The sequence below is a fragment of the Somniosus microcephalus genome, chromosome 2 (assembly GCF_052327205.1).
Source record: "Somniosus microcephalus isolate GS21.2 chromosome 2, FLI_Smic_1.0, whole genome shotgun sequence".
Taxonomy (NCBI): Eukaryota; Metazoa; Chordata; class Chondrichthyes; order Squaliformes; family Somniosidae; genus Somniosus; species Somniosus microcephalus.
The window spans coordinates 229,481,789-229,498,426 of NC_140988.1; the positions used below are offsets into that span (position 1 = coordinate 229,481,789).

Below are 16,638 nucleotides of genomic sequence, written 5' to 3' on the forward strand. Positions count from 1 at the left end.
AAGGTAGGAAAATTCTAGATGTTAGAGAAAAGATTTACAAATTAATTAACTTTTTTTAAAAACAATGTGTGTTTTAAAAGCAACTATTTTTTTGCTGGAAATGTAGATTTGAAAAGAAACACGCAGAAAGTGGGAAAAAGAAATGAAAAGTTTGGAATCAAGATGGCGGCGACTCACCTCGGTTCAGAATGATAAGGCCCGCCCACACATTGGTCAACCGTCAGGTCACTGAACTGTAGGATTGGTCAATCATCACGTCACTCAACTGTTGGATGGCCCGCCCGCACACACAATGAACCTGCCCCCACTCGATGCAAATGAGTGGATAATGAGAGGAATTTTGAACGTTTTTTGGATACCGTCGGCACAATTTTTGTCCGACCGTCGGCACAATTTTTGTCCGAGCAAAAAGTAAATACGCCTACAAGAGTACCCTAATGATGAGCTTTCTTTTGATATAACATGTGTAGGTACGCTCTATAACATTTGATTGTATAGACAGACAGAGCGACATATATATATATATATATATAGATAGACTAGCTGAAGTGCCCGGCGGTGCCGAGGCTTTTTCGAGGGCATGTTGTTGTTGGAAGAGAGAGAGCGCGAGCGACTGGGGGGAAGAGAGAGAGTGACTGGGGGGAAGAGGGCGGGGGGGAAGGGAGGGCGGGGGGGAAGGGTGGAGAGGGGGGGGCGGGCCCCCCCCCCGAGGGTCGCGCGCCCCCCCCCCCCGCCCGAGGTGAAGACCGCCGATTGCGGCTGTGCGAGACGGCCGGCGGGCCCGGTTGCCAGGGTAACCGTTGACGCTCAGCAAGCCCCGCCCCCCGGCCGAGCCAGAGAGAGACGCCGCGTCTCAGCTCCTGCTGCGCGCGCACCCTTTAGTAAGGTAGCGGCACTGGGCTGAGGCCGGCCCCTACAGCCTTCGAGTGGGGCCGGGAGGTGCCTAGCTCGGGCGTGGGTGCAGAGGAGAAGCCGAGGCTTCGAGGCCTACCTGGAAAAACGGGGAAAGGTAGGAAAATTAATGAGATTAGATAAATTCATTCGTTTCTAAATCATTTTTTTTAAAAACAATATGTGTTTTAAAAGCAACGTTTTTTTTAAAGACGCAGAAAGCGGGAAAAAGGAAAAGTTTGGAATCAAGATGGCGGCGACTCACCTCGGTTCAGAACAATAAGACCCGCCCACACACGCACTGATTGGCCCGGCCGCACGCGGCAGCAAGCCGCCGTACGATTGGTCGACCTCGAGGTCACTCTGTCACTAATGAGCGGATAATGAGATGCTAATGAGCGGAATGTTGAAGGTTTTTGGGATACCGCGGGCGCGATTTTAGCCCGGCCGAAACGTAAATACGCTTAAAACCGTCTCGGAAGCGTAAGCTTTCTTTGGAGGTAACGCACGCGTAGGTACGCCCTGTAACTTTCGAGCGCATAGCCCGCCAGGCACACAGGCGATGACAGACAGAATGACAGACAGACAGATCGACCGATTTATATATATACGCTCACTGAAATAATGTTTCTGCAGATTACTTTTGAATATACCCCCTTCCAGCACAGGCCGTGTCCTCTCAGTCTACTGCTCTGGACAAAGTAAAACAACTTCTTTTCCAGAAATCACATTGAGAATATGTAATAACCCCATCTCTGGGCATACAGAGTATCGCTAATGATGCCTTCTCACTGTATAGTAAGAATTGACTCAAACAAATATCTGAACTCACAGTGGATAGGTCTCTGAGCCATAATGGCATGCACTGTGGGCTGTGGAAAGCAGAGGTCCTTGCTACAATTTTTTAGCCAATGAAGTACTTTTTGAAGTGTAGACACTGTTGTAATGTAGGAAATGCAGCTGCCAATTTGGGCACAACAAGCTCCCACAAACAGCAATGTGATAATGACCAGATAATCTGTTTTTGATGTTGTGGGATAAATATTGGCTAGGACACCAGGGATAACTCCCCTGCTCTTCTTCAAAATAATGCCATCGGATCTTTTGCGTCCACCCGAGGGGGCAGACGGGGCTTCGGTTTAACGTCTCATCCGAAAGACGACACCTCCAACAGTGCAGCACTCCCTCAGTACTGCACTGGAGTGTCAGCCTAGATTTCTGTGCTCAAGTCTCTGGAGTGGGACTTGAGTACAAAAATCCTAGTTAGTCTAACACCAGTTGCAAACAAAATCTTAAAATCCATACTTCAAGATAAAATTAATGAAGAATTAGAAATGCATGGGTTAACCAAGAGCAGCCAGCAAGGAGTTATTTTAAAAAAGTTGTATAGAATATATGGTTTTCCAAAAGGTATGCAATATGGTGTCGCAAGAGACTTAGAAATATTCTGTTTTAGGTACTGTATAAGAGGAAATGTAGCAGCACAGATGGAAAGCTTATTGACACTGCAGGCATCAGAGTAAATTGAAGTTGCTTGGAGTAGATATTATATGGAAAATCTGTGAACATATCTGAAGAAATTGGTGAAAATGATTTTAAACGGTCTTTATGGACAGTTCAAAACATGCATACACTTACACAAAACTGGTGGCAGTTCTGATGATTCAGCTACCTATATTTTTTTTTTTTTTTTAAAGCCCCAAACATAATTGTGTCAATTTAAAAAAAGATTGATTTGTGTGTTGAGATAAAATTCAGATCAACTTTTTTTTTTTAATCTGATAATATTGTGTCTTAAACCTTAATTTGCCCCATACACATTTTTTAAACAGTGACATTCTGAACTATATACACCACATTTCAGAGACACAAATATTCTTTATTTAAACAACCTGACAACCTTTAAATCTAGTTTGCAAATTCTGTTACTGCTGACAAATGTTCCAGCTGCTAAGTTCAATTTAAAACCCCATAAAGTCAAAGAGAGGCCACTGGACAGCCTATGCCTAAATTTCCATTTGTCAAGGGTGGCTGCATTTTTTCTATTATACTGTCACTATAGTTTGGCTTATGATTAAGAAGCACATTTCTGCAATGATTGAATTCAATCAAGTATTGTACCTTTACGAACACACTAGAGGGTTATTTTCACATCAGCCAGGAGGCAACAACTTAAGAGCAGGGTTCAATCCAAAGCTACATGCATCAATAGTTTATGATGGTAAGGGACAAAACTTTAGTTAAACGCATAGGGGGTTCTAATGGGCTATGTTATAACATACATAAAGCTCCAATTTTGTTTGGAAAATTTCCACAGGAATCATAAAGATTTCTTTAGTCTGGCACCAGTAATTATTAACGGTTGTTGATTCATAAATAGCTGTTTACTGTTAAAATACAACTCCAGAAATGATTAATGCGCAAAATATAACAGGTAAGAAACATTATTTCAGAGGGATTTGATGACATTATGAAGGCAGGCAGAACGCAGACCAATAGTATGTTTATCCCTTCCTATTCACATAAATGCATTACTTATGTGAACACCTGGCAGGTTCTTTTTAGGCATCCGAGCTTTTAGGTACCACTTATGAGAAAAGATAGATGATTTTCGCCTGCCTGGGAAAATTGCCTCTGCAGGTGGAGAGTTGCGCTTTTTGCACAACTTCCACCCGCTGAAAAGCCATAGAATTCTTACGCCTGGTAAAACCTGGCGTAAGGCCTGCTTTTACCAGCTTAAGAGTGTTGAAAAATTAAATTTGATTAACTCATTTATAAATTAAAACTCTTCGAAAAAGGTGTTTATTTTTAGCCCCATAAAAACATTTAATTTCTCCCCCCAAAAAATTAAACACATTTTTAAATATTTAACTAAATGAAATTTTAATTAATTTTAATTATGTAATTTAAATTTTTTTAAATGTTTTAGTGTTTTTAAATGTGATCCCCATTCATACTTTTGACAGTTCTGTGCGTAGAGGCCGGTCAAAAGGATGAAGGGGGATTCCCTTCTTTGATTGGTTTGCCCGGTCCATGTGATCCCAGGGGCGCTTGCGAACCGCATGCGCCCGAGATACATGGGCCTCTGCCCGCGCGGACCTGGAGGCACAGAATTGCAAGCCTCGGGATCTATGGAACCAGCAGATAGGTTCGTAAAATTTTTTTCGATTGGAGGCATCCGCACGCAAGAAGCCTCCGATCGGAAATTCAGGGCCTACATGGAGCAGCTCTGAGCAACTTATCACAGTGAAAACAAGGTAAGAGGCCCAGTGTCGGGAGAAGCCGGTGAGTATTTATATTCAGTTTTGCGGGTTTTTTCAGAGACCCAGTGTTGGGAGAAGCCGGTGAGTATTCATACTCAGTTTCACGGGTTTTTTCAGAGACTTACCAATCTCACAGACCGGCGGCAGCGTTCCAGAGCCAAGTCACGATTCAAAAAGTGACGCAGGCAAGAGGAAACAGCTGATTGGGTGAGTACGGCCAGGTGAGTATTTATACCACTCTATAGTATGACAGTTAAGGTTCATAGTTTATAAAGTTTAGAAAGTCTTAATTTTTGTGGTTATAGTTTCTACGGTCTCTGTTGTGTAGCGGGGAGTGCTAGTAAACAAGGGCCCTTGAGTATATCATTTAATTGTAGTGTAATTGGCAGTATTGATTTGATTTAATTTAATTTGAATTAATTAAAGGGCAAGACATGACAGCACAACTCGGGCCCATGGCATGCTCCTCCCGCACTATGTGGGAAATCAGGGATGTGTCCCCGACGACCAGGTGTGCGGGAAGTGCATCCAGTTGCAGCTACTGGCAGACCGCATTGCGGCGCTGGAGCCGTGAATGGATACATACTGCAGCATTCGCGATGCGGAGGACATTGTGGATAGTACGTTTAACAAGTTGGTCACACCGCAGGTAAAGGCTGCACAGGCATGAAGGGAATAGGTGACTGCCAGGCAGATTAGCAGGCGCAGGCAAGTAGTGCAGGGGTCCCCTGAGGCCATCCCCCTCTCAAACAGATATACCACTTTGGATATTGTTGAGGGAGATGGCTTATCAGGGGAAGGCAGCAGCAGCCAACTTCCTGGCACCATGGGTGGTCCTGCTGCACAGGACGGGAGGAAAAAGAGCGGAGAGCTATAGTGATAGGGGATTCTATTGTAAGGGGAATAGATAGGCGTTTCTGCGGCCGCAAACGAGACTCCAGGATGGTATGTTGCCTCCCTGGTGCAAGGGTCAAGGATGTCTCGGGGCGACTGCAGGCCATTCTGGAGGGGGAGGGTGAACAGCCAGTTGTCGTGGTACATATAGGTACCAACAATATAGGTAAAAAATGGGATGAGGTCCTAAAAGCTGAATATAGGGAGTTAGGAGGTAAATTAAAAAATAGGACCTCCAAGGTAGTAATCTCAGGATTGCTACCAGTGCCATGTGCGAGTCAGAGTAGAAATAGAAGGATATTTCAGATGAATACGTGACTAGAGGAATGGTGTAAGGGGGAGGGATTCAAATTCCTGGGACATTGGAACCGGTTCTGGGGGAGGTGGGACCAGTACAAACTGGACGGTTTGCACCTGGGCGGGACCGGGACCAATGTCCTAGGGGGAGTGTTTGCTAGTGCTGTTGGGGAGGGTTTAAACTAAAATGGCAGGGGGTTGGGAACCTGTGCAGGGAGACAGAGGAAAGGGAAACAAGGATAGGAACAAAAGACAGGAAGGAGAAAAGCAAAAGTGGAAGGTAGAGAAATCAAGGGTGTAAATCAAACATGCCTACAGTAAATAATGATTCTAAAAGGACTAAGAGGGTTAAAAAAACAAGCCTGAAGGCTTTGTGTCTTAATGCGAGGAGCATTCGTAATAAGGTGGATGAATTAGCTGCGCAAATAGATGTAAACGGATATGATATAATTAGGATTACTGAAACATGGCTGCAGGGTGACCCAGGCTGGGAATTTAACATCCGGGGTATTCAATATTCAGGAAGGACAGGCAAAAAGGAAAAAGGGGGTGGGGTAGCATTGCTGGTTAAAGAGGAGATTAACACAATAGTAAGGAAGGCTATCTGTATGGGTAGAGCTGAGAAATACCATGGGGCAGAAAAATGTCAGTGGGAGTTGTATACAGACCCCCAAACAGTAATGCTGAGGTTGGGGATGGCATTAAACGGGAAATAAAAGACACGTACAATAAGGGCACAGCTGTTATCATGGGTGGCTTTAACCTACATATAGATTGGGCTAACCAAATTAGTAACAATACTGTGGAGGAGGAATTCCTAGAGTGTATACGGGATGGTTTCCTGGACCAATATGTCGAGGAACCAACTGGGGATCAGGCCATCTTAGACTGGGTATTATGTAATGAGAAAGGATTCATTAGCAATCTTGATGTGCGAGGCCCCTTGGGGAGGAGCAATCATAATATGATAACTCTCCATCTTAAATGAAGAATTCTAAGTAGTTGACTCAATCGGGTCCTGAATTTAAATAAAGGAAACTACGATGGTATGAGGCAAGAGTTGGCTAGGATGGATTGGGGAATGTTACTTAAAGGGTTGATGGTGGATAGGCAATGGCAAACATTTAAAGATCGCATGGATGAACTGCAGAACTTGTTCATCCCTGTTTGGCATAAAAATAAAACAAAAAAGGGGACTCAACCGTGGCTAACAAGGGAAATTAGGGATAGCATAAGATCCAAGAAGAGGACATAGGTTTGTTGCTTTTTCTGGCCAAATTATGAGGATTGGGAGCAGTTTAGGATTCAGCAAAGGAGGACAATGGGATTAATTAAAAGGGGGGAAATAGAGTATGAGAGTAAGCTTGCAAGGAACATAAAAACTGACTGTAAAAGCTTCTATAGATATGTGAAGAGAAAAAGATTGGTGAAGTCAAGCGTAGGTCCCTTGCAGTCAGAATCAGGGGAATTTATAATGGGGAACAAAGAAATGGCTTACTTTGGTTCTGTCTTCACAAAGGAGGACACAAATAAACTCCCAGAGATGTCAGGGAACATAGGATCTAATGAGAGGGAGGAATTGAATGAAATCAGTATTTGTAGGGAAATGGTGTTAGGGAAATTGACGGGATTGAAAGCCGATAGATCCCCAGGGCCTGATAATCTGCATCCTTGGGTATGTAAGGAAGTGGCCCTAGAAATAGTAGATGCATTACTGGTCATCTTCCAAAATTCTAGAGACTCTGGAACAGTTCCCATGGATTGGAGGATAGCTAATGTAACCCCACTATTTAAAAAAGGTGGTAGAGAGAAAACAGGGAATTATAGACCGGCAAGCCTGACATTGGTAGTGGGGAAAATGCTAGAGTCCATTATAAAAGATGTAATAGCAGAGCACTTGGAAAGCAGTGACAGGATCGGACAAAGTCAACATGGATTTACAAAAGGTAAATCATGCTCGACTAATCTACTGGAATTTTTTGAGGATGTAACTGGTAGAATAGATAAGGGAGAACCAGTGGGTGTGGTGTACTTGGACTTTCAGAAAGCTTTCAATAAGGTCCCGCGTAAGAGAGATTAGCGTGCAAAGTTAAAGCACATGGGATTGGGGGTAAGGTACTGACTTGGATAGAGAACTGGTTGGCAGACAGGAAGCAAAGAGTTGGAAAAAACGGGTCTTTTTCCGAGTATCAGGCAGTGACTAGTGGGGTACCGCAGGGATCGGTGCTCGGACCCCAGCTATTCACAATATATATATATAAATGATCTAGACGAGGGAACTAGATGTAATATCTCCAAGTTTGCAGACGACACAAAGCTGGGTGGGTGTGTGTGCTGTGAGGAGGATGCAGAAAAACGCCAGTATGATTTGGACAGGTTGGGTGATTATACTGCATTTGCCATGCACCTGCCCAATGTGGATAAATGCGAGATTATCCACTTCAGTGGCAAAAGCAGGAAGACAGATTATTATCTGAACAGCAATAGATTGGGAAAAGGGGAAGTGCAAGAAGACCTGGGTGTCCTTCTGCACCAGTCGCTGAAGGTAAGCATGCAGGTGCAGCAGGCGGTTAAGAAGGCAAATGGTATGTTGGCCTTCATAGCGAGAGGATTTGAGTACAGGAGCAAGGATGTCTTGCAGCAGTTGTACAGGGCCTTGGTGAGACCACACCTTGAGTATTGTGTGCAGTTTTGGTCGCCTTATCTGAGGAAGGATGTTCTTGCCATGGAGGTAGTGCAGCGAAGATTCACCAGACTGATACCTGGGATGGCAGGAATGACGTATGAGGAGAGATTGGGTTGATTAGCTTATATTCACTAGAGTTTAGAAGAATGAGAGGGGATCTCAGTGAAACTTATACATTTCTAACAGGACTAGACAGACTAGATGCAGAAAGGATGTTCCCGATGGCAGGGGAGTCCAGAACCAGGGGTCACAGTCTAAGGATAAGAGGTAAGCCATTTAGGACTGAGATGAGGAGGAATTTCTTCACCCAGAGAGTGGTGAACCTGTGGAATTCTCTACCACAGAAGGCAGTTGAGGCCAATTCATTAAATATATTCAAGAAGGAGTTCGATATATTTCTTAAGGTTAAAGGGATCAAGGGATATGGGGAGAAAGCAGGGACAGGGTACTGAATTTGGATGATCAGCCATGCTTTCATTAAATGGTGGAACAGGCTCGAGGGGCCGAATGGCCTACTCCTGCTCCTATCTTCTATGTTTCTATTTGGCCCATCTAGCACATCCTTCCACAGAAACCCACAATTCCTCCACTTTATGGTGTCCCTGCTGGGCATTCATGGGGTACAGAGGCCCTGAGGTCCCAAAATGAGCAACAAAAGACTACTAACTCTTCTTTGGATAGGATGACCAGTCTGACAAGGATTAGGTTGTAGTCTTTCAGCAGATCCCTTTACGGTCAGAGGGGAACTTAGTGTGCAGAAAAGCCAGAACTTTTCCATCAAGTATGGCAGTGAGCAAGTATGCCCAGGACAGCAGACGACACGTGTCACCATCAATGTTCCCTTTAATTTTTTTGGATGCGCGACCCCTTGAACAGGGGTGTGCGACCCATTCAAATTTCCACGCATGCACAGGCTTTCCATTCAAAAGCCAATGAGCCAGATGCGCAGGACCTCTGGACAGCTGCACGGCCACGTAGCTTAAAGGGAACATTGCAGCCTGTCAAATCTCAGTCTGTCTACAGCCAGGCTATCTCGAATAGGTATATCAGCTCTGCTTATTAAAAAAGGACCAGAAAAGGAACCTAATAACAGAATCCTGCCTGTATTATGGTAGAGTACCTCAGCGACTCAAACCAGTCTGCAAAAATATGCATCCTGACCAGTCCAACCCTTTCAAGTTCTTTATTGGAAATATAAAATTGACATCCTGGTCAGAGGGTTTCAGGATCGCCAACATGTCATATGGAGAGTGTAAAAGCACAGATCTCATCAGCTGCTCCTCCCAGAAGTTCTTTTAGCATCATAGATCTTTCAGTCATTCAAAATATCTCCGGAACCATTCTTGGTTCAACAAATTGGAAGAAATAATTCATCTGAAACAAGGCCAGCAGCTGAACCTAGGCAAATCACAATAGCAATAGTTCCAGGCACCAAAGGGACTGGGATATACTGGCAGGTGACAGAGAAAACAACATCAGTTATTCAATCCCTACTGAATAAAGATGGATCTCCAGCAGAAATGGTAAGAGCTGTAAAAGCAATGCACAGAAACCCCTGTATAGATTTGACTATTTTATGACGTCAAAAGATGTGGGTGGGGTTACTGATTATCGTCACAACCCCTCCAGCATATGTCTGTGCTATGAGTTCCAAAAACTGGAGTTGAATTATGGTATGTTTGTACTGTGCAACATTTTCAATTGGCCTTGACATTGTTATTGGAGGCGGTGTAAACTGCAATGCATATTGCTTCTCATCGTTCATTTCAACACAAAAGTGGTAATCCAAAACTTGAGCTTAACAGTTTTTCCTCTAAGGAAATAGAAATTATAAATCCTTCAATAGCAGAGTGATCAGAGAGCAGCACATTCAAGAAGTTTAGTGTCAACTCTCAAATGGTCAACAAGTCTGGAAATGGCAGCACAAATTTACAACTTCAAGGCAGATCGGCCATAACACCTGACCAATAATTTCTCCAGAATTTGGGAAAGGCATCCAAGGTCTCTGTCTGACAGAACGCCAAAATTAAAGAACAAACCTAATGGAACTTTAAAGAATGGACAAAGTCGATTCAAGTTCAGACTGTGGCTTATGCCAATATCTATCTGCCTTGTTTTTAAAAAGTACTAATTGAAGTTACAGCACTGGAGATGCAAGCGGAGTGGGGGGGGGGGCAATAAAGCAACAGCTTCCTTGCAATCTAACTTCTTTCCTCATGGTCAGAAAGCAATCATCTCCTGTTACACAAACCTATTATTTTTAAGTTTGGATCTGCTCCAAACAAAGATTATCCTGAAAAAATTGCAATTAAACTCTTTTAGAAGCTATGTTTTAAAGTCTGGAATCTCCATTATCTGGTGTTGCAAACCACAGAAGTAGAAAAACCTAAACGTGGAATTGTAAGTCTAACTAATGGGGCACTGCAAAATGCCCCGTTCTAGCCATACCTGGCCCATACTCTTTCCTTGTTCGGATACCAAAAAGGACAAATCTATTTTTACTATTAAGGCTAAAAATGCTTTCTCTGTCAGCCAGTCTTGCTGTCAGCCATAAAAATTCAAAAATAGTCTCCGAAAAGATCATTTGCCTCAGATAAAAGTCCCCAAGTTGTTTTCAGGTTTTTAATCCAAAAAAAAACTTCAGAGGGTTTTTCTGCTCGAGTACAAAGGGTGGGGCTTACAAACAGTAAGTGCTGGATGGTCAATGTTCAGTTGATGCAGAAGAGATAATTCCTCAACACTATATGGAGCCAAAATGGAGAAGAAATTGCCCTAATTGACATTGGCAGCAAACAACTAGAATAAACCTAGGCATTTACAAAAACAGTTTGAATAATTCAAATTCATCTTCCATCTAGGTGAAACATCATTTGGAAAAATAACAAATAATGAGCAAAGATATATTTGACTTTTCCATTGGGAAAATTCTCTATCAACAAACATTGGCCCAGAAATTCGGGTCTCCATGGGTGAGTACGCACGGGGTACTCACCCGTAAGCCCAACGGAAGTGCCGGTTTCCTGCATGCACTGCGCATGCGCGGGAAACCGACATTTCCGTTCCCCTGAAAGAAGGGGTTCAGAGGTCGAATGCGTGCGACCTTCCTGTCAAACTTATGAATGAAGCATTCCCCGCTACCATTGGCTCTCCATGGCCCACGTGATCCCAGGGGACGCATCGAACTAACTGCGCCCCTGGGATACACAAGCACTGTGCGCCGGCAGTTGGAGGAGGCCCAGGATCGCAATTCCACGGGGCCCACAGCTCAATGGCTGGCGTACAAGGTAAGTGCAAGTCGGGGGCTTAGACCCGCGGGAAGCCCCCGACCCAAATTTCTGGGCCAATGTTTTGGATGTCTAAGTTTAAACAATGGAAAGCACAGTTGGTCGACCTGGTTCTGTCTACCTGCCTCCAAGTAAAATTAAGCAGTTTATAATAGACTAACCAGTTGAAAATATAACAGTTACCTGAAAAAAAATCAAAATGTATTCCCCAACTGTTTTGGAAATCATTAAAAAATTCATAAATCCTGTTACAGGATGCGGACAGATATGTCCTGCCACTTGGGCTATGAGAATCCTGCTATGCATGGTGCAAAATTGTGGACACTGCACACTTCTATTCCTTCATCTGACAGATGTGTGGCAGACAACAAGTATACACTAGAGGTGCTGATTCTATAATATAGATACAAAAATAGATAGATGTACAGAATCAATTTGTCCCAAGTTAAAAGGAGTGCACTGTATTAGAAAGAAGTTTATAAAAAGACTAAAAGTTAGAACTTGCAATGTTTGACAATGGAAAAATAGTCAAATTAAGTGAGAGTACACATAAATAACCATAGGAATGTTTACAGTACACAAACATGAATTCTCACCAAGTAAATAGAAAGCATGACCGACAACAATATAACTTCAACTTTGAGTACTTCTATATCAATATAGAAGGTGCCAGTAGCACGTTGTCACACAACTGCAAAATTTAAGCAAGCAAAATTGGTTTCCTCAAGTATTCTTTCATCCAATTCAGTTGCACCCTACCAACAGTGTTCACATTTCAATTTTATGATCAAAGCTCAACCATAATAAACAACTGTTTGTGTACTACACTGTACTACACAATAGTTTTATTTGCAAAACAAATGTCTCCAGTCAGTCTAAACTTGGAAAAATGAGTACCTCAGCAGTTATCAAAACAATGAATCCACTCTATCTTTTCATTCTGATAAATGGAGAACACTTTCACTTAAGTTGAAAAGCTACAGGTACAGATATTTGTTTACACTGAATACCTAAAAATACATTTTAGAAACTGAATACATCTGAATGTTATTTCCTTCTGCACCTCTATTAATTCTTCATAAAGGAACACTACTAGATTTCTGCACCTACCTAAATTTAGTATGGTGATGGACCATGCCTAAATTCCATAGAGATGGGTTACGTCTTCCTCAAATGGTAAACTCAGAATAGGACAAGAAAATCTGCAATAAAATAATTGATTTAGTACTGTAATTATTTAGTGTAAAATTTAAAATACACAACTTCACTAAGAGCTTATGAATATGGTGATCAGTCACCATATGAAAATTGATTTCCTCTTTTTAAAATATGAAGCTTATGCAAGCAACTAAACAATTAAAAAAAGCAACAATAGCACTGCACACATTTGGGGGTTCTTAAACCTCTCCTTTGCCAATCTGCACCGAAGCTCTTGACTTAAGTCAGCATGGGGTATCCCTGCACTCTATATTGGCAAACAAAAAATTCTACTTGTGTGGATTTGTCAGCCATTTTGGTTGGAGATTCTTAAACATTGTGGCGAGTTTCTGCACAGATAATAAGACACCTAGCTGACCAAAAAAAAAGGAATATGTGCATGGATCCAAATCTTATATGCATGTTTACTTGCAATACAAACCCAGTATTTAGGATTGCTGGGAATAGATTTAACCATCGCAAGTCCTCTTTTTTAAACAAGCCCATGGTCTCCCTCTATTCCTCTATTGTTATGGGGCAAGTGTCACTGCCTCATATCGAGCAGCAACCCAACGATCTTATCCTCCATTCCCAACGACCATCCCACCCAGCCTGCTCCTTGGGGGTTAATTCCTCTAACCTCCTCTTGATCCCACAAATGCATCATCAACCAATGCACCACTCCACGTTTCCCAGTTGCAAATGAGGCCATCACAGCTTTACTATGGATGTATCTACTGACATTATCTACTGACAGCAACCTGGTTTATGGGCAGAAACACATGGCCGTCGATTCTATCAAATTCCGTTCAGACTACCAAAGCAGTGGCATAGCTCTCATTGGCAAGTCGCGTCTCTACCTCTCTCCCTACTCCTCTGACACCTCTCCTCCTTCAAGCACCTAGCATTCTTCCATCCCTCCTGCCACTTAAAATTACTGCCATCTACCACCCTCCCAAACTCACTAGCAACTTCATCATGGAAATTTTCACCATTCTCTCTTCCCTTATGATTAACACCAAGCAACTTCTCATGTTGGGTGATTTCAACCTACAGTTAAACTTCTCGTTCCCTCTGGTTCCCTGTCCTCATTCAATTTCAACCTCCCACCCAGGGCAACTCCTCGACCTTACCATCTCACATTGCCTCTCCACCTCCAAAGTCTCTGTGACCAATATCTTCCTCATCTCCTTTACCATCATTCCATCCCCCTGTCTTGCTTCAATCACAGTACCCTTACCTTTGCCCTTGGAAAAACCTCTTCCCTACCTCCCCCACAAATTCACACAAACTACATCTCCGCTGGCACTGCAACTGTTTCAACATCTCTGCCACTGTTGACCTGCTCAACTGCTCCCTCACCTCTGTTTCTGATCCCCTTATTCCCATCAAATCACTATTTCCTGCTCCTGCTGTTCCGCTGTACATGTCCCAATTCATTCCCTCAAGTCTGGTTTCTGCCCTGCTCACAGCAACAAAAGCAGCCATACCAAATTCATAATCAACATTCTCTGCCACTGTAACTATGGTGCATTATCCCTCCTTAACCGACAGCATTTGACATGATCGACATGCAATCCTTCTCCATCACCCCTCTTTTGTCTAGCTGCATGGGACTACTCTTGCATAGTGCCACTGCTTTCTATCCCAATACAGTCGATGTATCTCTGCCAATGTTTTCTCTTCCAACCAGGACACCACTATCTCTGGTGTCCTGGTTGGAAGAGAAACCATTGGCAGAAACCACAGCACGGTGGCATAGTGGTTAGCACTGTTGCCTCACAGCGCCAGGGACCCGGGTTCGAATCCGGCCTCGGGTGACTGTCTGTGTGGAGTTTGCACATTCTCCCTGTGTTTGCGTGGGTTTCCTCCGGGTGCTCCGGTTTCCTCCCACAGTCCAAAGATGTGCGGGTTAGGTTGATTGGCTATGACAAATTGACCCTTAGTGTTAGGGGGATTAAATACGTGGGGTTACGGGGATAGGGTGGGATATGTGTCGGTGCAGGCTCGATGGGCCGAAATGGCCTCTATCTGCACTGTGGGGTTTCTGTGATTTCTGTGAACAATCCTTGAGAACCATCCTTTTCTAATTAACATGCTGCCTCAGTGACATAATTTACACACATGGGATCACCTATATATAAACTGATGACAACCAGCCCCACCTCTTACCTCAACCCTACAACCATCACCATACTGTCAGATTGCCTGACTGACATCAAGTCAAAATTTCATCTGACTAAACATCAGGGAGACTGGAGCCATTATTTTCAGCCCCGCCATAAACTGTGCTCCCTTGCCACTGATTCTATCCTCCTCTCTAGGCACACAGGCTGAATCAGTCTGTGAAATACTGGCATCCTGTTCAATCCAGAATTGAGCTTCAAACCCACATTCTCTCCCTCACCAAGACTACTTACTTGCACCTCCACGACAAGTAGTTCCAACAGTTCACACATGCTCAAATTCCAGTTTACCTGATTACTGTAATATTCAGACGAGGAGTTTGTAATACATATGCAGTGGTTAGTGTGGGAAGATTACAAACTTACAAAATGTTCCACTGTTGCTAGAGCTCGTCACTTCAATTTTAAGATAATGCTTTACGCTACTCAAGTTAAATCAGAAATATTTCTGACAATGCCATCTAGTGTTATTGTATGTTATTACCACTGAAAAAAGCTGCTTCTTAGCAAATACCTAAAAATATTTAATAAACAAGGCTAACAATCAAGTATTAATTCTTATCCAGAGTCCACTATTCAGTATTGAGGATGGCCTCTCAAACTCCTGGCTGGCAGTGAATGCTGAATGGTTTAGAATGCATTATATGTGCATTCAGGGATCCTTATTTGAAGGATTTCAAGTAAACAATGAGTGTGCTCTCTCCTACCTTCCCTGGTCACTGCAAGAAAGACTTGCATTTATATAGCACCTTTCATGACCACCGGACATCTCAAAGCACTTTACAGTCAATGAAGTACTTTTGAAGTGGAGTCGCTGTTGTAATGTGGGAAGATAAATAATATATACCAGTAGATCTCTTGTGGTGTTGCTCATGGTGAGTCAGAGGAAACAGTGTTTTGTAACAAGGGGGGTGTTTATCATAGTTCATACTACAATTAAGCAAAGGAGGCCGCCATTCGGCTCATCATGCCTGTGCCGGCTCTTTGGTAGAACTATCCAATTAGCCCCACTCCCCTACTCTTTCCCCATAGCCCTCGAAAAAATTTCCCTTCAAGTATGTGTCCAATTTCCTTCTAAAAGTTACTTTTGAATCTGCTTCCACCACCACTTCAGGCAGTGCATTCCAAATCATAACTCGCTGCGTAAAAAAAGTTTCCTCATGTCGCCTCTGGTTCTTTTCCCAATCACCTTAAATCTGTGTCCTCTGCTTACTGATGCTTCAGCCACTGGAAACAGTTTCTCCATATTTACTCTATCAAAACCATTCATGATTTTGAACATCTCTATCAAATCTCCCCTTAACCTTCTCTGCTCTAAGGAGAACAACTCCAGCTTCTCCAGTCTCTACACAGAACTGAAGTCCCTCATCCTTGGTACCATTCTAGTATATCTCTTTTGCACCCTCTCCAAGGTCTTGACATCCTTTCTAAAGTGTGGTGGCCAAAATTGAACAAAATACTCCAGCTAAGTTCTAACCAGGAAGTTATGTCATGCCTTATATAATAGTGTGACATAACTTCCTTGCTTTGGTACTCTATGCCTCTATTAATAAAGCCAAGGATCCCATATGCCTTTTTAGCAGCGTTCTCAACTTGGCCTGTCACCTTCAAAGGTTTGTGTACATACACCCCAGGTGTCTCTGTTCCTGCACCCTATTTAAAATTGTACTATTTAGTTTATATTGCCTCTCCTCATTCTTCCTCCCAAAATGTATCACTTTGCACTTCTCTGCGTTAAAGTTCATCTTCCACGTGTCTGCCCATTTCCATATCTATCTACGTCCTCCTGAAGTCTGTTACTGTCCTCCACATTGGTTACTACATTTCCGAGTTTCGTATTATCTGCAAACTTTGAAATTATACCCTGTATACTCAAGTCCAGATCATCAATAAATATCAAAAAGAGCAGTGGTCCTAATATCGCCCCGAGGAACACTTTT

The 16,638-nt window shown here is 43.0% G+C and overlaps 1 protein-coding gene across 3 annotated transcripts in view; it reads right to left on the reverse strand.

Annotated features, from left to right (window-relative positions):
- Positions 1 to 16,638, reverse strand: part of fryl (furry homolog, like) — a 599,764-nt gene that overhangs the window by 524,135 nt on the left and 58,991 nt on the right. Inside the window, exon 3 of one of the 3 annotated variants that reach the window (XM_085969924.1) lies at positions 12,426 to 12,517. The exons of the other annotated variants lie outside the window; for them this stretch is intronic. The gene's annotated coding sequence lies outside the window, so the exon portion shown is untranslated. The remainder of the gene's footprint in view (positions 1 to 12,425; positions 12,518 to 16,638) is intronic. 3 annotated transcript variants of the gene reach the window in all.